This window comes from Schistocerca piceifrons, chromosome 3 (assembly GCF_021461385.2).
Source record: "Schistocerca piceifrons isolate TAMUIC-IGC-003096 chromosome 3, iqSchPice1.1, whole genome shotgun sequence".
In the NCBI taxonomy this organism is placed as follows: domain Eukaryota; kingdom Metazoa; phylum Arthropoda; class Insecta; order Orthoptera; family Acrididae; genus Schistocerca; species Schistocerca piceifrons.
Window position 1 is genome coordinate 405,287,075 of NC_060140.1, and position 16,925 is coordinate 405,303,999.

The 16,925-nt window shown below is 43.7% G+C and overlaps 1 non-coding gene across 1 annotated transcript; it reads left to right on the forward strand.

The window, feature by feature from the left end:
• Positions 1-1,119: 1,119 nt before the first annotated feature.
• Trnat-ugu lies at positions 1,120-1,194 on the forward strand. Its single transcript has one exon. It is a non-coding gene; the product is annotated as a tRNA-Thr (tRNA).
• The last annotated feature ends 15,731 nt before the right edge of the window (positions 1,195-16,925 follow it).

A 16,925-nucleotide genomic window follows, 5' to 3' on the forward strand; every position in this document is an offset into this window, starting at 1 on the left:
TATATATATACATATATATATTTTCCCTGTCTAGAAAATTGGAATTTCTTCTGCAGCGCTGTTCCGTGTTACCTCATCCTGAAACCGGACATATGTAATTCTTTCGGACATGACTGCACAAGAAATTCCAATTTTCTAGACAGGGATAATTCCTAAGACATCAAATACGTTCAATTCATTTGCAAATATCACATGTTCCATGGTAGAAGATTTTCTTCCGTTTCAAGGTACAAGATGGTGCACGACTGACAAGGTATTGCTTAACAGTCCGCAAAGTATGTAAATAGTTTCAAAACAATCCAATTTGATAGGCATTTGCATTTAACCAAACAGTTAAACGAATTTTCGATATCGCCAATCACCAAAACATTTGCCACTTTCTTCTCCATATCTTAAAACCCTTTGACACACACACACACACACACACACACACACACACACACACACACACACACACACACACACTCTAATACATACATTAAAAAAACAAATAACACATTATTTTACAGATCTTAAACCCTTCACGTAGTTATATATGACGGTAGTATCTGTTCCCGAAAGAACAGTTACCGTGGATGACCATGCAGCTTTGCTAGAAATGAAATGATAATTAAATGGACACCATAGCTGCAAACAGGCGTTGATATACTTCATTGGGGACATGTTGAAAATGTGTGCCCCGATCGGGACTCGAACCCGGGATCTCCTGCCTACATGGCAGACGCTCTATCCGGTTCGAGTCCCGGTCGGGGCACACATTATCAACATGTCCCCAACGAAGTACATCAACGCCTGTTTGCAGCTAGGGTGTCCATTTAATTATCATTTCATTTCCAGCAAAGCTGCATGGTCATCCACGGTAACTGTTCTTTCGGGAACAGATACTACCGTCATATATAGTTAAAATATGGCTTCCCGGCCATTGACCTTCTTGTGCAAACGCACACGCTATGCCCGAACTCGTACGGGACTTGGTAGATTAATCTGCCACGAGTAATGAGTATGATGGGCAAATATCTATTAGGCGCACTACGAATGTAGTGGTGTGGACACGTTGGGAATGTGGATCTCACGGGGAGCGTGCAAGGGATAAGTCCCTGCAGACTCAGTATCCTGTGCGCCCGCGGTGGCTCAGATGGATAGAGCGTCTGCCATGTAAGCAGGAGATCCCGGGTTCAAGTCCCGGTCGGGGCACACATTTTCAACATGTCCCCAATGAAGTACATCAACGCCTGTTTGCAGCTAGGGTGTCCATTTAATTATCATTTCATTCCCTTTACGTAGACCTAGCGCAACAAGCATTCCAAACCTTGATACAGTCCAAGGGGTACCAAAAAGTGGTCTTCAAATTAAACTCTGAATTATGATAGCTCCCTGTCGTATACATGCTAGACACACCGAAGACCCAAGAAAAATTTGAAAAGAGAGCGGGATTCATTCACGAAATGTCAGATTTACTTACACTACTTGAAGACGTAATGAACAAAAGGGTAGCCAAACTTAATATTACTTTATTAAACAAAATAGAGGATGGGCAAGGAAAAATTTTGTCATTGTAAGCAAATCCCACACTTTTGCTAAATACAATTATGCTAACATACATGGTGTAACAAGACGCGATCACGAATTCTCATGAGAATGGAAAACTAAAGCGATACAATAATTAACACGAACGCAACCATAAGATACCTATGACAAGACAAAACAACGTAGCTCGTACACTGAGAAAGCGCAATGCCTCACAAGCAATGTCACTTACAACTGAACAGCACAATGAATGGCACATACGTCGTTTAAACATTGTTAAATCGACTTTTTGTAGGCTTCACCCAGCTGTACCACCGCGCAATAGTGAAGAAGAAGGCAGATGAATAGACTCTATCACAAGAGACGCTCCGTGAACCACAACGAACGGAACATGACTTCACTCTGACGTGGCGACTATTTGTTCTCTTACAACCACAGCCACAGATCATGGTGATATATTCCCTTAATTTCCGCATCCATCCGAAAGGAACAGACATAACATGAATCGGCGCGTCGTACTTAGTACATGGCAGTGAGAACATACCAGTCTGCATGCACTTGTTACTGGTGATTTCCCAGAATCCATACGGGAATAGTGTGTGTATTGTGTATTAAACTGGGGACCTAGAACGTCCCACAGTAGTCCTCAGTGGTTCACAACCCCACAATAGGCCACAGCAGTCCACCCACCCCACTACCCCCGCCCGGAATCGTCTCATACCAGACGAGTGTAACCCCAAATGTTTGCGTGGTAGTGAAATTATGATGGAGATAGTGATTGCGCAGCAATCGCCGACATAGTGTAACTGAAGCGGAATCAGAGGAACCAACCAGCATTCGCCGAGGTAGATGGAAAACCGCCTTAAAAACAATGCAGAGTCCACAGACTGGCCAGTACACCGGACCTCGACACTATTCCACCGGGCGGATTCACGCCGGGGTCCGACATTCCTTCCAGCTCGGGAAGCAGCGCGTTCCGCGTGGCTAGCCGCGCGGGCTGCGGGCATAGTAGTCTGTACCTGGCAGCGGAAACTGTCAAGCACACAGCCTCCATTCGTTGCCGCTATCTGAACACCACATTGTATGCATGGCGGCCAATGAACTACAGTCATTCGGGCTGCACCCGTAGTCGGAGGCTCGACAATGTTGATGTGGCTCAGCGGTCGCACCTTCTTAACTCCGTGCACAGACCCAGTGCACTGCAACCGACCGTGTTGTCTTGGGCTCGTTTCACACTGGGACACTTGTGACGGTCACCGATAGAGATACATTCGTTTGAATTGGAGCATTCACACCGGGACACTGCACTGAATCACCGAGTCACGGTGACCCAGCAGTAACTCACCCTCGCCACATGAGACGGACACCGACACTGTGTTCGCTGCGGTCACCGCCGGACATGCATTAACTTGTATTGGAGTGTTCACACTGGGACACCGATCACAGACACAGCAGTGCAGAGTTGCCAACAGACAGGCAGCCGTTGCTGAGCCCAGTGGTTCTGGACACAGTGCAGCCATGAGTTTAGAGTTCATCAACACAGAAGATTTTATAAGTGAAGTGGAAAGTCATCCCGTTATTTGGGATATGAAAAGCGATGACTACAGTAGCAAAGTCATGGAAATCAAAGCGTGGCAAGAAATTATTACGAAGTTTGTGCCTGATTTCGATGAAAAGAGCATAGATGAAAGAAACAAAATTGGTAAGTTCTATATTCTTTTTTCACTTTAATACCGTATTTTTTGGACCACAAGAATAACGAAATATATTTTCTACCCCTGCACGAGGCTAGGAGATTAATAACCTACAAGGTTATACCAACAGTATGGTTTGTTACAGTTAACATGGTAATAATTGAACACTGCACATTTCAAATACAATTCCAATGAACGTTTCGTCTTCATTCTCCTCCTCCTCCTCCTCCTCCTCCTCCTCCTCCTCCTCATTACAAGTACTAACAACAGTTCCACCTCGCTCGAGTCCATTTCACCAGCTAATCAGTTGGCAACAGCTGCAGTGTGGGACACCAGAGACCGAGGAGTGTTCGCCACTGTCACCGGTGACCGTCACCGGTGACCGTCACAAGTGTCCCAGTGTGAAACGAGCCTATACTCGACCGCAGGCAGACTGTGCCTGAGGCTCCGCACCACCCGACACCCAGTTCTGACTTGACCTCACATAACACTCGCCACACAGTGGTCTCAGCAAACCCCTCCTATATCGGTGCAGAGACCTCCATGGAAAGACCCTCTATGTGTTGATTGTTTCAGTTCAGTGTACATCTGAAACGAGCAGTTGATTCTTCTAAAGTTCTCTCACTGTACGATGGGAAATCTGTTGCCTTATATCTTCCTCGAACATTAAATCTATGTGCTGACCTACGGATCGAATCCTCAACCTTGCTTTTTGAAGGTGGTACAGACGTACTGACAGAAGGGCATCAGCCAGGGTGTGCTATGCGCTGTGATCAGATAACTATAGCCCCGTTCTGGCACCTGCCACAAGCGGAGATATTTGTCAGCGCTCGGTGCCAATGGTCAGGCAGACGAATCTCTGTCGATACTGGTAATGCAGCTGTCAATCGGTGTCACGTATATAGGATAGAGAATGGCACAAGTTTTTCGTCTAATATGTAAGGACGGAACTAGGTAAAATTCCAGGAATTGAAGGATGCAGTCTGTAATATGGTTTCCCGGTTGATGGAGAACGCATCAGAGTTATGAAACCGTATTTGAGATTATCGAAGTGTGTTGTGTTACAGAGAAGGGTCATGACAGGACTGCAATGCGATCGTCCGGAAGATGTAGTTTTCCCTATAGTAACATCTAAAGAAGTTGTTACGGCATGCAAAGGGCTCACGTATTTTAAAAACGGCGCCGGAGAAATCAACCACTTTTTCGTCACTATGACGGATCTGTGACTGTGTACTACACAGACACACTAAAGTGCCAAATTAACTGGAATAGGTATGCGCACTCAAATACAAAGGTCTGTAAACAGGCACAAGAAGGCGCTGCAGTCGGCAACACCTATATAAGACAACATGTGTCTGGTAATTTAAATGAGTTTGAACGTGGTGTTACAGTTGACGCACGAGCGATGGGACACAGCATCTCCAAAGCAACAATGAAATGGGGATTTTCCCATACGACCATTTCACAAGTGTACCGTTAATCATGGAAACATCAAATCCCCGACCTCACTGTGGCCGGAAATACACTACTGGCCATTAAAATTGCTACACCACGAAGATGATGTGCTACAGACGCGATATTTACCAGACAGGAAGATGCTGTGATATGCAAATGATTAGCTTTTCAGAGCATTCACACAAGGTTGGCGCCGGTGGCGACACCTACATCGTGCTGATATGAGGAAAGTTTCCAACCGATTTCTCATACACAAACAGCAGTTGACCGGCGTTGCCTGGTGAAACGTTGTTGTAATGCCTCGAGTAAGCAGGAGAAATGCGTATCATCACGTTTCCGACTTTGATAAAGGTCGGATTGTAGCCTATCGCGATGCGATTTATCGTATCGCGACATTGCTGCTCGCGTTGGTTGAGGTCCAATGACTGTTAGCAGAATATGGAAACGGTGAGTTCAGGAGGGTAATACGGAACGCCGTGCTGGATCCCAACGGCCTAGTATCACTAGTAGTCGTGATGACAGGCATCTTATCCGCATGGGTGTAACGGATCGTGCAGCCACGTCTAGATCCCTGAGTCAACAGATGGGGACGTTTGCAAGACAACAACCATTTGCACGAACAGTTCGACGACGTTTGCAGCAGCATGGACTATCATTTCGGAGACCATGGCTGCGGTTACCCTTGACGCTGCATCTCTGACAGGAGCGCCAGCGATGGTGTACTCAACGACGAACCTTGGTGCACGAATGGCCAAACGTCATTTTTTCGGATGAATTCAGTTTCTGTTTACAGCATCATGATGGTCGCATCCGTGTTTGGCGACATCGCGGTGAACACACATTGGAAGCGTGTATTCGTCATCGCTATACTGGCGTATCACCCGGCGTGATGGTATGGGGTGCCATTGGTTACACGTCTCGGTCACCTCTTGTTCACATTGACGGCACTTTGACCAGTGGACATTACATTTCAGATGGGTTATGACCCGTGGCTCTACCCTTCATTCGATCCCTGCGAAACCCTACATTTCAGCAGGATAATGCACGACAGCCTGTTGCAGGTCTTGTACGAGCCTTTCTAGGTGCAGAAAAGTTCGACTGCTGCCCTGGCCACCACATTCTCCAGATCTCTCACCAATTGAAAACGTCTGGTCAGTGGTGGCCGAGTAACTGGTTCGTCACAATACGCCAGGCGCTACTATGAACTGTCGTATTGTGTTGAAGCTGCACGGACAGCTGTACCTGTACACGCCATCCAAGCTCTGTTTGGCTCAATGCCCAGGCGCATCAAGGCCGTTATTACGACCAGACGTGGTTGTGCTGGGTACTGATTTCTCAGGATCTATGCACCCAAATTGCGTGATAATGTAATCACATGTCAGTTCTAGTATATTTGTCCAATGAATACCTGTTTATCATCTGCATTTCTTCTTGGTATAGCAATTTTAATGGTCAGCAGTGTATATCCTGCAAGAACGGGACCAACAAGGACTGAAGAGAATCGTTCAGTGTGATAGAAGTGCAGCCCTTCCACAGACTGCTTCAGCTTTCAGTGCTGGGCCATCAACAAGTGTCAGCGTGAGAATCATTGAACGAAACATATGGGCTTTCGGAGCCGCAGGCTGGATCGTGTATCCCTGACGACTGCACGAAGTTTTGCTACTCGCCTGGGCCGGTCAACACCGACGTTGGACTGTTGATGACTGAAAAATTGTTGCCTCGTCGGATGAGCCTCGTTTCAGATTGTATCGAGGTGATTGACGGGTATGGATATAGAGACAGCCTCACGAATCCATTGAACCTGCATGTCAGCAGGGGCAGTTGAAGCTGGTGGAGGCTCTGTAATGGTGTGGGGCATGTGCACTTGGTGTGATGTGGGACCCCTGAAACGTCTAGATACGACTCTCACAGGTGACACGTATGTAAGCATCCTCTCTGATCACTTGCATCGATTCATGTCCATTGTGCATTCCGACGGACTAGGGCAGTTCGAACAGGACAATGCGGACCGTCCAGTTGTCCAGAATTTCTACAGAGTGGCTCCAGGAACAAATGGTTCAAATGGCTCTGAGCACTACGGGACTCAACTACTGAGGTCATTAGTCCCCTAGAACTTAGAACTAGTTAAACCTAACTAACCTAAGGACATCACACACATCCATGCCCGAGGCAGGATTCGAACCTGCGACCGTAGCGGTCTTGCGGTTCAGGACTGCAGCGCCTTTAACCGCACGGCCACTTCGGCCGGTCTCCAGGAACACCCTACTCAGTTTAAACCCTTCCGCTGGCAACCAAACTCCCCAGATACTAACATTATTGGACATGTCGGGGATACCTTGCCAGGTGCTGTTCAGAAGAGATCTCCAGCCCCTCGTACACTTACGGTTTTATTGACAGCCTTGTAGGGTTCCTGGTGTCAGTTCCCTGCAGCACTACTTCAGATATTAGTCGGGTCCATGTCACTTCTTGTTGCGGCACTTGTGTGTGCTCGGGGGGCCCCTGCACGATATTAGGCAGCTGTACCAGTTTCTTTGACTCTTTAGTACACATTATCTCCAGCGAGATGTCATTAATCCTGCACCACGTAGGGGGTTGGAGTAGGAAACTTACTCTCCCCTTAGGGTTGTTCCTGATGAAGCCAGGGCTTCATGAAGAACTGACTCAGCTATAAGAATAAAAGTCACATATTTAAGGAATCAGTAGACTGCCAGGTAATGGAATATTACGGTATTGCAGAACCTGTGTCTTTCAGAAGAAGATGAGATGTACTTTGCACCGTACTTCTGAACAACACAGACGCTGCATTTCCGCATTTCCTCGCCGACGCTGCGTAAGTGACTTTCGATTAAAACGTCTCCCCTGGACGGGGATATACATAATGTACGAGCGTAGGCTGTAAATATATGGTTGACGACGTGAGGAAGGTTGGGTCTGGCCATGAAGCATGCTCCGATTGCCCAATGGAGGGGCAACGTTCGCGATAAGCGGGGAATCAGGATTCGAGTCCCGGTCCGGCACAAATTTTCGTTGTCGTTATTAAATTATACGGATGAAGGTTGTCCATATTCGCCACTGAGGATACATCTCATGTATACAGTGGAATTTTACTTTATTAACTATTAATGTACCAATATAACAGTGTGCTAATGAAATGGATATTTGTGTTACGGTCTAGAACGGTTTCCTATCCACTGTTACTGTTAACTGGCAACACGTGCCCACACAAAGATTTCTAGTAAAAAGTCTTTTATTGTCGCTAATATAGCGACGAGGTATAGTTCGGAAAGTAAGTTTCGTAATTGTTTTTGAAGGGAAGATGGTAGACCGTGTCACACAAACAACGTCAAAAGAATTCACACCCTCTGATGCTTCAACGAAGCACGGGGCCTCAGTAGAGGATGAATGACGTGCACTGATAGCCGAAAAAGCGAGCGTAGCAACAGACAGGCGTACTCGAGTTTAGATGAGTACAGATCACAATAGCTGACGGACGTGTACTAGCAACGAGGTCGCCTGTAGAGTTGTGTGCTGTTATCTGGTAGGAATGGGCACGTAAGACTCATGTGTCTGTCATCCGTGAACGCCTACAGACTGTGCGTCATGTAGAAGTCATGTCTTGTCAAATGGATGGACGTTTGTGTTGCTTGCCTCATCGGACTTTCACCCGACCCCTGCATTGAAAGTCGCAACCTCGGGACATCACTTCCACATCAGTGCTACGATGGAGCAGGCTGTGCGAAAATTCCTTGCATCGCTGCGCACCGACTTTGACTAGGTTTTCTAGATTTCTTCAAACTGATTTCCTGCTACGTATAATATGTCATGCTAGTGGAGAATATGTTGGAAAATAGTGCAACGTGTATAGTTCTTGATGCCACGGCGTAATTTGTTTCCCGTGCGAAAAACACTGACGAATTCTACATTCGGAACGTCCCTCGTAAATGTACGATTGGGCAGTGTTTGAGATGCCATCAGCCCTTACGCACTCCTTATAAATCATTTGTCTTTGTAAGTGGTTAGACGTCAGCACTCAGGTGTTTTATTTCAGTAGAAACATGAATTATAATTTGACTATGGGTCTCTTAAATAAATGGCGCCATGACTCCTATACAAAGGCTGTACTTCTTTCGCGCGATTTACTAAAATACGATTTGCGTATTGCTTTTACGTTTGTTCATCCCGGGCCTCGCCCACTGCAGATTGTTAGATGCACATTCGCATACGTAATTTTTCTGCTACAGCAGCAACCTCCACCATCGTCACACACTGCGTGTTGTATTACCATACTACCGTCTTTCATGGTTATGTAGCCTAGTCATTTGACTGCTAACGTTACTAAACCTACCAGAAAACTGGATAAAATTCAAAAAGTGAAACCAACCTAATCACCTAATCTGTCCGGAAATGATAAAATAATCAGATATAACCGGGCCTATTTATATGAGTCTGTCCGAAGTAATCAGCCTGGGCTCTATAGCCCCCAACTTTGCAGCTCTCAGTTCCTTGATGCACACTCACTTGTCTTCGACCAATGGTCGTTAGATGGATTCATCAGTCTGAAATAGAATTATTTGACGGGTATTTTTTTCCCTTATCACAAGACAACCCAATTTTAGTATTTGGCTACCTGTATAATAAGATAGTAATCAGTTATACAGTCTTAATGTCTTTCACTTACATGGTGTTTAGATGAGAATGAAATATATCACATGGATATGGCCTATTATTTAACGTGAAGTTAATTACATGTGTTTTATGTGTAAACTACGTTTGATATGGTGAGACAGGAAAAATTCACCTATGCAAAATTTTCGTTTGTCTGACAGTAACAAGTGAATTCGTAGCTGTGCTGGGACTCGGTCGTGTAATGATGGACGGACGTAAACGAGTCGTTAATGCCTTAAAAAGGAAGTGCTGTCATCACTGAGACATAAACAGTTTTCGTCTTAGTGACTCTTGGAAAATTTTAAGAAGGGAGTGAAGTACCCTACTAAAGTCAAAGTCATCTGTTCCGGTTAATTTAGTGAGTGGAAGTGAATTTGCAAGTGAATCTAAATCTGTAATTATCTTAACCCTAAATGTTGGTGAATAAGTTCAGTTGCGAGAAAACACAGATAACTCTAACTGCGAGAATCTTAAGAAAACCATGCCCTCTCTTCAACTTCTTGTAATCACAAAATCTCATTATGGACGTTGTTGAATGAAAACTGATTACTTTGAAAGCAAAGTTGTTCCGTGTGAAATTTAATTAATGAAACAGTTTGCACTGTATACAGTTTGCCTTAACTGGAAGCAAGCTGCTCTCGTAGCTACAGCGTATCTCGATCACAGAGCTGCGCAGGCTAATTACACAGATACAAAGAGGTGGAATGCGTACTCTAAAAACATTGCTGTTATTCCTGGTTCGTAATTATTTTATGTAGTCGTCGTTGTTGGTGTTGTTGTTGCTGTTGTTGTTGTCTTCAGTCTGAAAATAGGTTTCATGCTACTGTATCCTGTGGAAGCCTCTTCATCTCCAAATAACTACCGCAACCTATATCCTACTGAATCTGCATACCATATTCAACTCTTGGTCTCACTCTGTGATTTTTACTCCCACACTTACCTCCATTGCAAAATTTGGGATGTCTTTATGTGTCAGAATGTGTCCTATCAACCGATCACTTCTTCTAGTCAGATTGCGCAAGAAATTTCTTTTTTCCCCAATTCTATTCAAAAATGGTTCAAATGGCTCTGAGCACTATGGGACTTAACATCTGTGGTCATCAGTCCCCTAGAACTTAGAACTACTTAAACCTAACTAACCTAAGGACATCACACAACACCCAGTCATCACGAGGCAGAGAAAATTCCTGACCCCGCCGGGAATCGAACCCGGGAACCCGGGCGCGGGAAGCGAGAACGCCACCGCACGACCACGAGCTGCAGACCCCAGTTCTATTCGGTAACTCCTAGTTAGTTACATGATCTTCTCATCTAATCTTGAACATTGTTCTGTAGCACCAAATTTAGAAAGGCTCTATTCTCTCTTATTGTCTAAACTACTTATCGTCCATATTTCACTGGCATACAAGGCTACACTCCAGGCAAACTCCTTCCGAAAAGACTTCCAAAAATTTAAAACTATATTCGAAGTTAACAAATTTCTCTTATTCAGTAACTCTTTTCTTGCCATTACCAGTATACATTTTATATCCTCTCTACTTCGGCCATCATCATTTACTTTGCAATCCAAATAGCAAAACGTATCAACTACTTTAAGTGTCTCAGTTCCTAAACTTATTCCATCAGCGTTACCTGATTTAATTCAGCCTATTCCATTTGTCTTGCATTTGTTGATGTTCATCTCATATCCTCCTTTCCAGACGTTGTCCATTTCGTTTGTGTGCCCTCCGAAGTCCTTTGCTGTCTCTGACAGAGTTACAATATCATTAGTAAACAAAAAAAGTTTTTATTTCTTCCTATTAAACTTCAGTTCCTACTCCAAATATTTCTTTCGTTCTTTTTACTGCTTGCTCAATGTACAGATTTAATAACATCGGATGTATCTACAATCCTGTCGGCGCTAGGTGATTTCTAGCGCAGATTGCATTGTTGCCAAATTTATGCAAGATGGGGGCCATATATGTGGCAATGTTGGACCGATGTCACAGTTGGAAATTCAAATTTTGGTGGGAAATAGGGCAATCGTTATAAGTCCACTAACTTAACTTGCGTCACCGTTCCCCCCGCTCCTATGAAGTGATCCCCTCCACTGTAAGTGGAGGGAAATGCTCAGTCTGTGTACAGCTGTCATAGGGGAAGGTTACGCTGCTATGTTTCATTTATTTTTGTTGGGGAACTGAAGTGAGGATCGCTCCTGATTATATGTTTATATTCATTGTGCTACACTATGAGAGCCTAAAATCACAATAGGCCTCAAAATTGACGATATCAAATAACTGGTGTTATCCTGCCCAAAAACGTTTGCAGAACCACTCGAAACTAGTAGCAGACAGACTCAAAATAAATACTATTTCTACATAGAGTGCTCTATAGACTTACAAGTCAAAATAAATCATAGTATGAAGGCTTTCACGACCGGATGAAATATCTTCTGGTAAACCTTGCGGGATGTAAGGTCGTGGTCCATGAAACTCTTCAGCTCCTAACGTTTCGTCCAGTGCTTCGCTGGACATCTTCAGAGGGGTGTTTCTCCTCCGGTGAGTCTTGCCGACTGACGGGTCGGACGTCTGAGAGCGGCTTATGTATCGTAGAAAGTGGGCGTGACCAGAGTTACACGTGATATGCAGAGATAACCTTTGTCAGAGATAAAACTTAACTATCGATCGTAACCTTGTCACGGATAAAACTGTCTAGCAATTCTGTAGTGCTACTGTCCAAATATCACTAAGTTTCATGGTCTCTTCTTTCCGATTAAAATTATCCCTATGTTTATATATTTCAATTGCTTCTCTACAAAGCCGTGGGTAATAGTTCGTCGTCGTAGATAAAATTTTTGTTTCGGAAAACTTCACTTGATGGTTTCCTGGCTGAAAAGCGTGTTCTGCTACAGCCGATTTATCTGTTTTTCCTAATCGGCAAAGACTTCTGTGTTCTTTTAACCGTGTATTTACGCTTCTTTTTGTTGTTCCAACATAAACTTTACCACATGTACACTGAATTTTATATACGCCACTGGCTGATAGAGGAGCGCGTTTATCTTTTACAGACCGAAGAACATGACAAATTTTCTTCGTCGGTCTAAAAACAGGTCTAATATCATGTTTACTTAAAATCTTTCCAATCTGATCCGTTACTTTCTTTATAAAAGGGAGAGAGACTGTATTCTTCCATCGTTTTTCGGACTTGTCCTTAAGCTTTTTGTTGTTTGGGTGCAGAATTCTGCTTACTTCTTTCTTTGAGTAGCCATTTTTCTCAAAAGCGTGCTTCAGATGTTTTAATTCGTCGTCTAGATACTCCGGCGTGCAAATCCGTCTGGCTCTGTCAACGAGACTTGTAATCACACCTCTTTTCTGTTTTGGGTGGTGGTTAGAGTTTTTATGTAAGTATCTGTCTGTGTGCGTTATTTTTCTAAAAATCTGTTGTTTCAAGCTTCCATCCGTCTGTCTCATAACTAAAACATCCAAAAACGGTATTTTGTTATCATTTTCTCTCTCCATGGTAAACTGGATTCTTGGATTTATATTATTAAGGTAATCAAAAAATTCGCCTAAGGCTTCTCTACCATGTGGCCAGACCACAAATGTATCGTCTACATACCGATACCAGCGAGATGGTTTCTTATCTGCTTTTTCCAAGGCTGACTGTTCGAATTTTTCCATGTAGAAATTAGCTACTGCAGGACCCAATGGGTTACCCATTGCTACGCCATTAAGTTGTTCGTAAAACTCATTATTCCACTGGAAATGACTGGAAGTAAGACAGTGTCTGAAAAGAGCAGTCAGATCTTCTGGAAAAATATCCGTTATAAAATCCATAACTTCATTAACTGGAATCATAGTAAATAAAGATACTACATAGAAACTTACTAAAATATCTTCAGGAGTCAGAATTAAACCTTCAATTTTCTCTATATAATGACTTGAGTCCTTTATATATGAATCCGTTTTTCCTAAATATGGTTGTAAGCGAGTTGTTAGATATTTTGCTATTTCGTACGTAGGAGAATTGATAGCACTAACAATCGGTCTCAGAGGAAGGTCCTTCTTATGTACCTTGGGTAGGCCATAGAGTCTAGGACACATAGCTTCAGTCTTCAATAAAGCTCTTTTTTCTTCTTTTTGAATAGAAGTGGCCGATTTTATCAAATTATTTGTTTTCCGTAGTACGCTGGCTCCACTTGTGAATTGGTGAGAAATAGATTCAATCTAAATGATAAATGAAAATCTTCCCTAAACTGGTAAATGCACAGAAATTACGGAGTGTTAGTAAAGGAGAACTGCGTTGATGCTAAAAAATCGGACTACAAACACGTGCTACTGATCATAACACTGTCCGAAAAACGACTGTGCAAAGAGAAACACCATTTCATCTCTCAATTATAACCTAGTACTGAAGGATATGAACAACACGAAAAAGCTTTGAAAATTACTGTCTGTGGAGGTTAAAAACAACTACACACGGCGCTCAAAAATCGCGTAGTTAACGCACATCGTACCACAGTGATAGGTCCAGGGCTGCCAAGGGGGGTGACACATCGTGTTGAGATATTGGTGTGGCTCACTCGGTGTTCTGCTGGCTACTGCGACTTCTACTGGGGTTGACACGCACTCTGCCGTTTGTCATGCTACCTGACGGCTGCCGGCAGAATTATAGTGAGGTATTCAGTGCAGCAGTCCAAGCAGATGCTGAGTGAGCTGGCATGCAGAGTCCTGTTGCTATTTCACATGAATGATGTGGGCCCTTCTGCAGGATCCAACGACAAATATGCACTCGGCATTACTTGTATAGATGGGTGAGAGCAAACAGAAGTTGTCGCTGGTCTAGAGCAATAGCATACTTTAACAACACCTGTGTGTGTGTGTGTGTGTGTGTGTGTGTGTGTGTGTGTGTGTGTGTGTGGCGGACTCGGACGGTCATTTTCACTGATAAAGTCCTTTCTAAACTCTCTGAAAACACCGTTGTCAAAACTTTCAACACCATCCTGCAATAATACGAATATTTCCAGAGCATTGTGCCATTAATGCTAAGTAAAGGCTTCTTCCGCACCTGCAGCAAATTGAGAAAGATAATGTCTGTCCAAACAAAACGGTTCTTTATAAATGAAATTCTCGTCTGTAATATCTCATGAACTTTTGAGCTTGCTACTATCAAAGACATTCCTGAACGCTGAGGGAAATGCTTGCTGCTAACTGACACATGTCGCCCTTGTGAACAATAGCGACATACCAGTCTGCTAACCACCCCTTTCTAAATGTGTATCCGACCTTTCTCACAGCGACTGGGGAAACACGTGTTTTCAGTTCGCTGAATTATAGTGAATATTGTGCACAACAGTATGGCACAGGCTATATTTCCTCAAAGTGTGGTCTCACCTGGTTCTTATCTGTTACGTCCACAACGAAAAAGACTGATTACTGCTCCAACTTGTGAATCATATCGATTCTTTAATTAAACCAATACGCTGAAGGTGGAGAGCTCTCTATTTCACAACTGCAATGTACGTGATCACCAGACAGATTGAGAAGTCCACCACAATCCTATCCATTATACCTCTGTTAAGAGGGAAGTTAGGATAAGAACAGTTTCATCTCAAACACTACTCCATGGCGTGCCTCTTCTGATAGGTTCACATACTGTGGACCATCTACAAATACTCATTGGATTGCTATGGTTGTGCAGTGCTGTAGACAGCAAGGGAAGCTGTGTACACTGCTGCCTTAACCAACTCGCCAGTGTTGTACCACATACCTTTCACATGGATGGAGTTCGCTACTCTATTGTGCATGTATAAACAAAATCAGTACAAATTTATGATTGGAATGGACAACAGTAACATACCCAACACCACAGAAACGCACACATCTCCATGCCAGCACACTCCAATTTAAAGTTCGAACTGTAATTTCTAACACTGGAAGAGTAATAATATTTTGGGGACATCGTGACTTACGTCTGCTTGCGTTCACTGGTCGAGGCCACCTATAGCATCAGCCACCAGTCCCAGCTCTGGGGCCATACACTGCACCGACTAGCTACTGCGAGTCTCAGTGCTGGAGCAAATTACACTGTTTTGTCACGTGTTTGGAAGGACAATGGAATTCATGGCACAGTGCTACAGACGAGAAAACTCTGAAAGAAAACTAAGTTTCTGTCTAATAAATACAACGCACTGCCCAAATCCTGAGGAAAAAAGCCTTGGTAATATTAATCTTGAAACATATTTCACTATCTAGGAGAAGCATCGAATACTGTGCCATGCATAGTTTCATGAAATGGAATGGGACCATTGCACACAATGCAAGCGGCTGCTGGAGTTGTCCACTGCTGAATGGAGTGCCTTGTAAAGGACCACGAGTCGAATAAAAAGACCTGCTGGTTGGTGAGAGAGAGAGATAGAGAGAGAGAGACAGAGAGAGAGAGAGAGAGAGACTTGTCTCACTCTGTCACTCTGACGAAGAACTGTGCTGTATCCTCCTTTTGACTGGACACAATTTACCACATACAATTTTTCATATGTCTTTTGTTAGGACAAGAAAAACTTATTCGCCAACACCGCAGTAAAACACTGTATTGTGGATAGAAGGTTTCGGTAAACTATGTTACCGTCATCAAATCTTTGTACAGGTCATTATAAACACCTTGTGCCAGGTGTTCAAAAAATCTTTCCATTAAGTCTCGGGATGCACAACATATGATAGGAATAATGTGCTGGCACGCCAAAAGTGTACACAAATGACTACCACATTGCATTCATATAATCACACGTCATGCCTACTAGGGAGCCACAATGGAGGCAATCTTGTGGCGATTTGTGTACATAGTAATTTTATCTTTTACTTTTGCTGTACCAACACATCATTCATGTCATATGTTGTGCATCTGGAGATTTAATGGTAAGATCTTGTGTACATCCAGTAAAAGATGTTCATAACAATCCGAACAAAGATCTGATAATGGTAACACAGTTTACCGAAACCGGTTATCCACAATACAGTGTTTTTATTGCAGTCTTGGCTAAGAAGGTTTTCCTCTCCTAAGAAAGTAAATGCTGATTGCTCCTTCATACTCAGTTTGAGTAAACTATCGACAAATTGAAGTCGCAGGCCGGCCGGATTGGCCGTGCGGCTCTAGGCGCTACAGTCTGGAGCCGAGCGACCGCTACGGTCGCAGGTTCGAATCCTGCCTCGGGCATGGATGTGTGTGATGTCTTTAGGTTGGTTAGGTTTAAGTAGTTCTAAGTTCTAGGGGACTGATGACCTAAAATGTTAAGTCCTATAGTGCTCAGAGCCATTTGAACCATTTTTTTGAAATCGCAGTTTTCCACTTCAAATTTGTACCTCCCTTACGACTGGCCACGCCGATTCACCTCCAACCCACATCAGTTTCTTTGCACTTGTCAGAAGGAAGACCACAGTATCGTTACACTCCAACACGTATGGTTTTAAGGAAATCAGAGCAATTATCGTTTGTATGTGTACAGAGACCGAAAAAAATATCGTTTGTCCACACTCGCACTATGTAGGTATCTGGATTCTCCTTAGTTCAAGGAAGTTATTTGACATTTAGGTCTTACAACCAATAAAA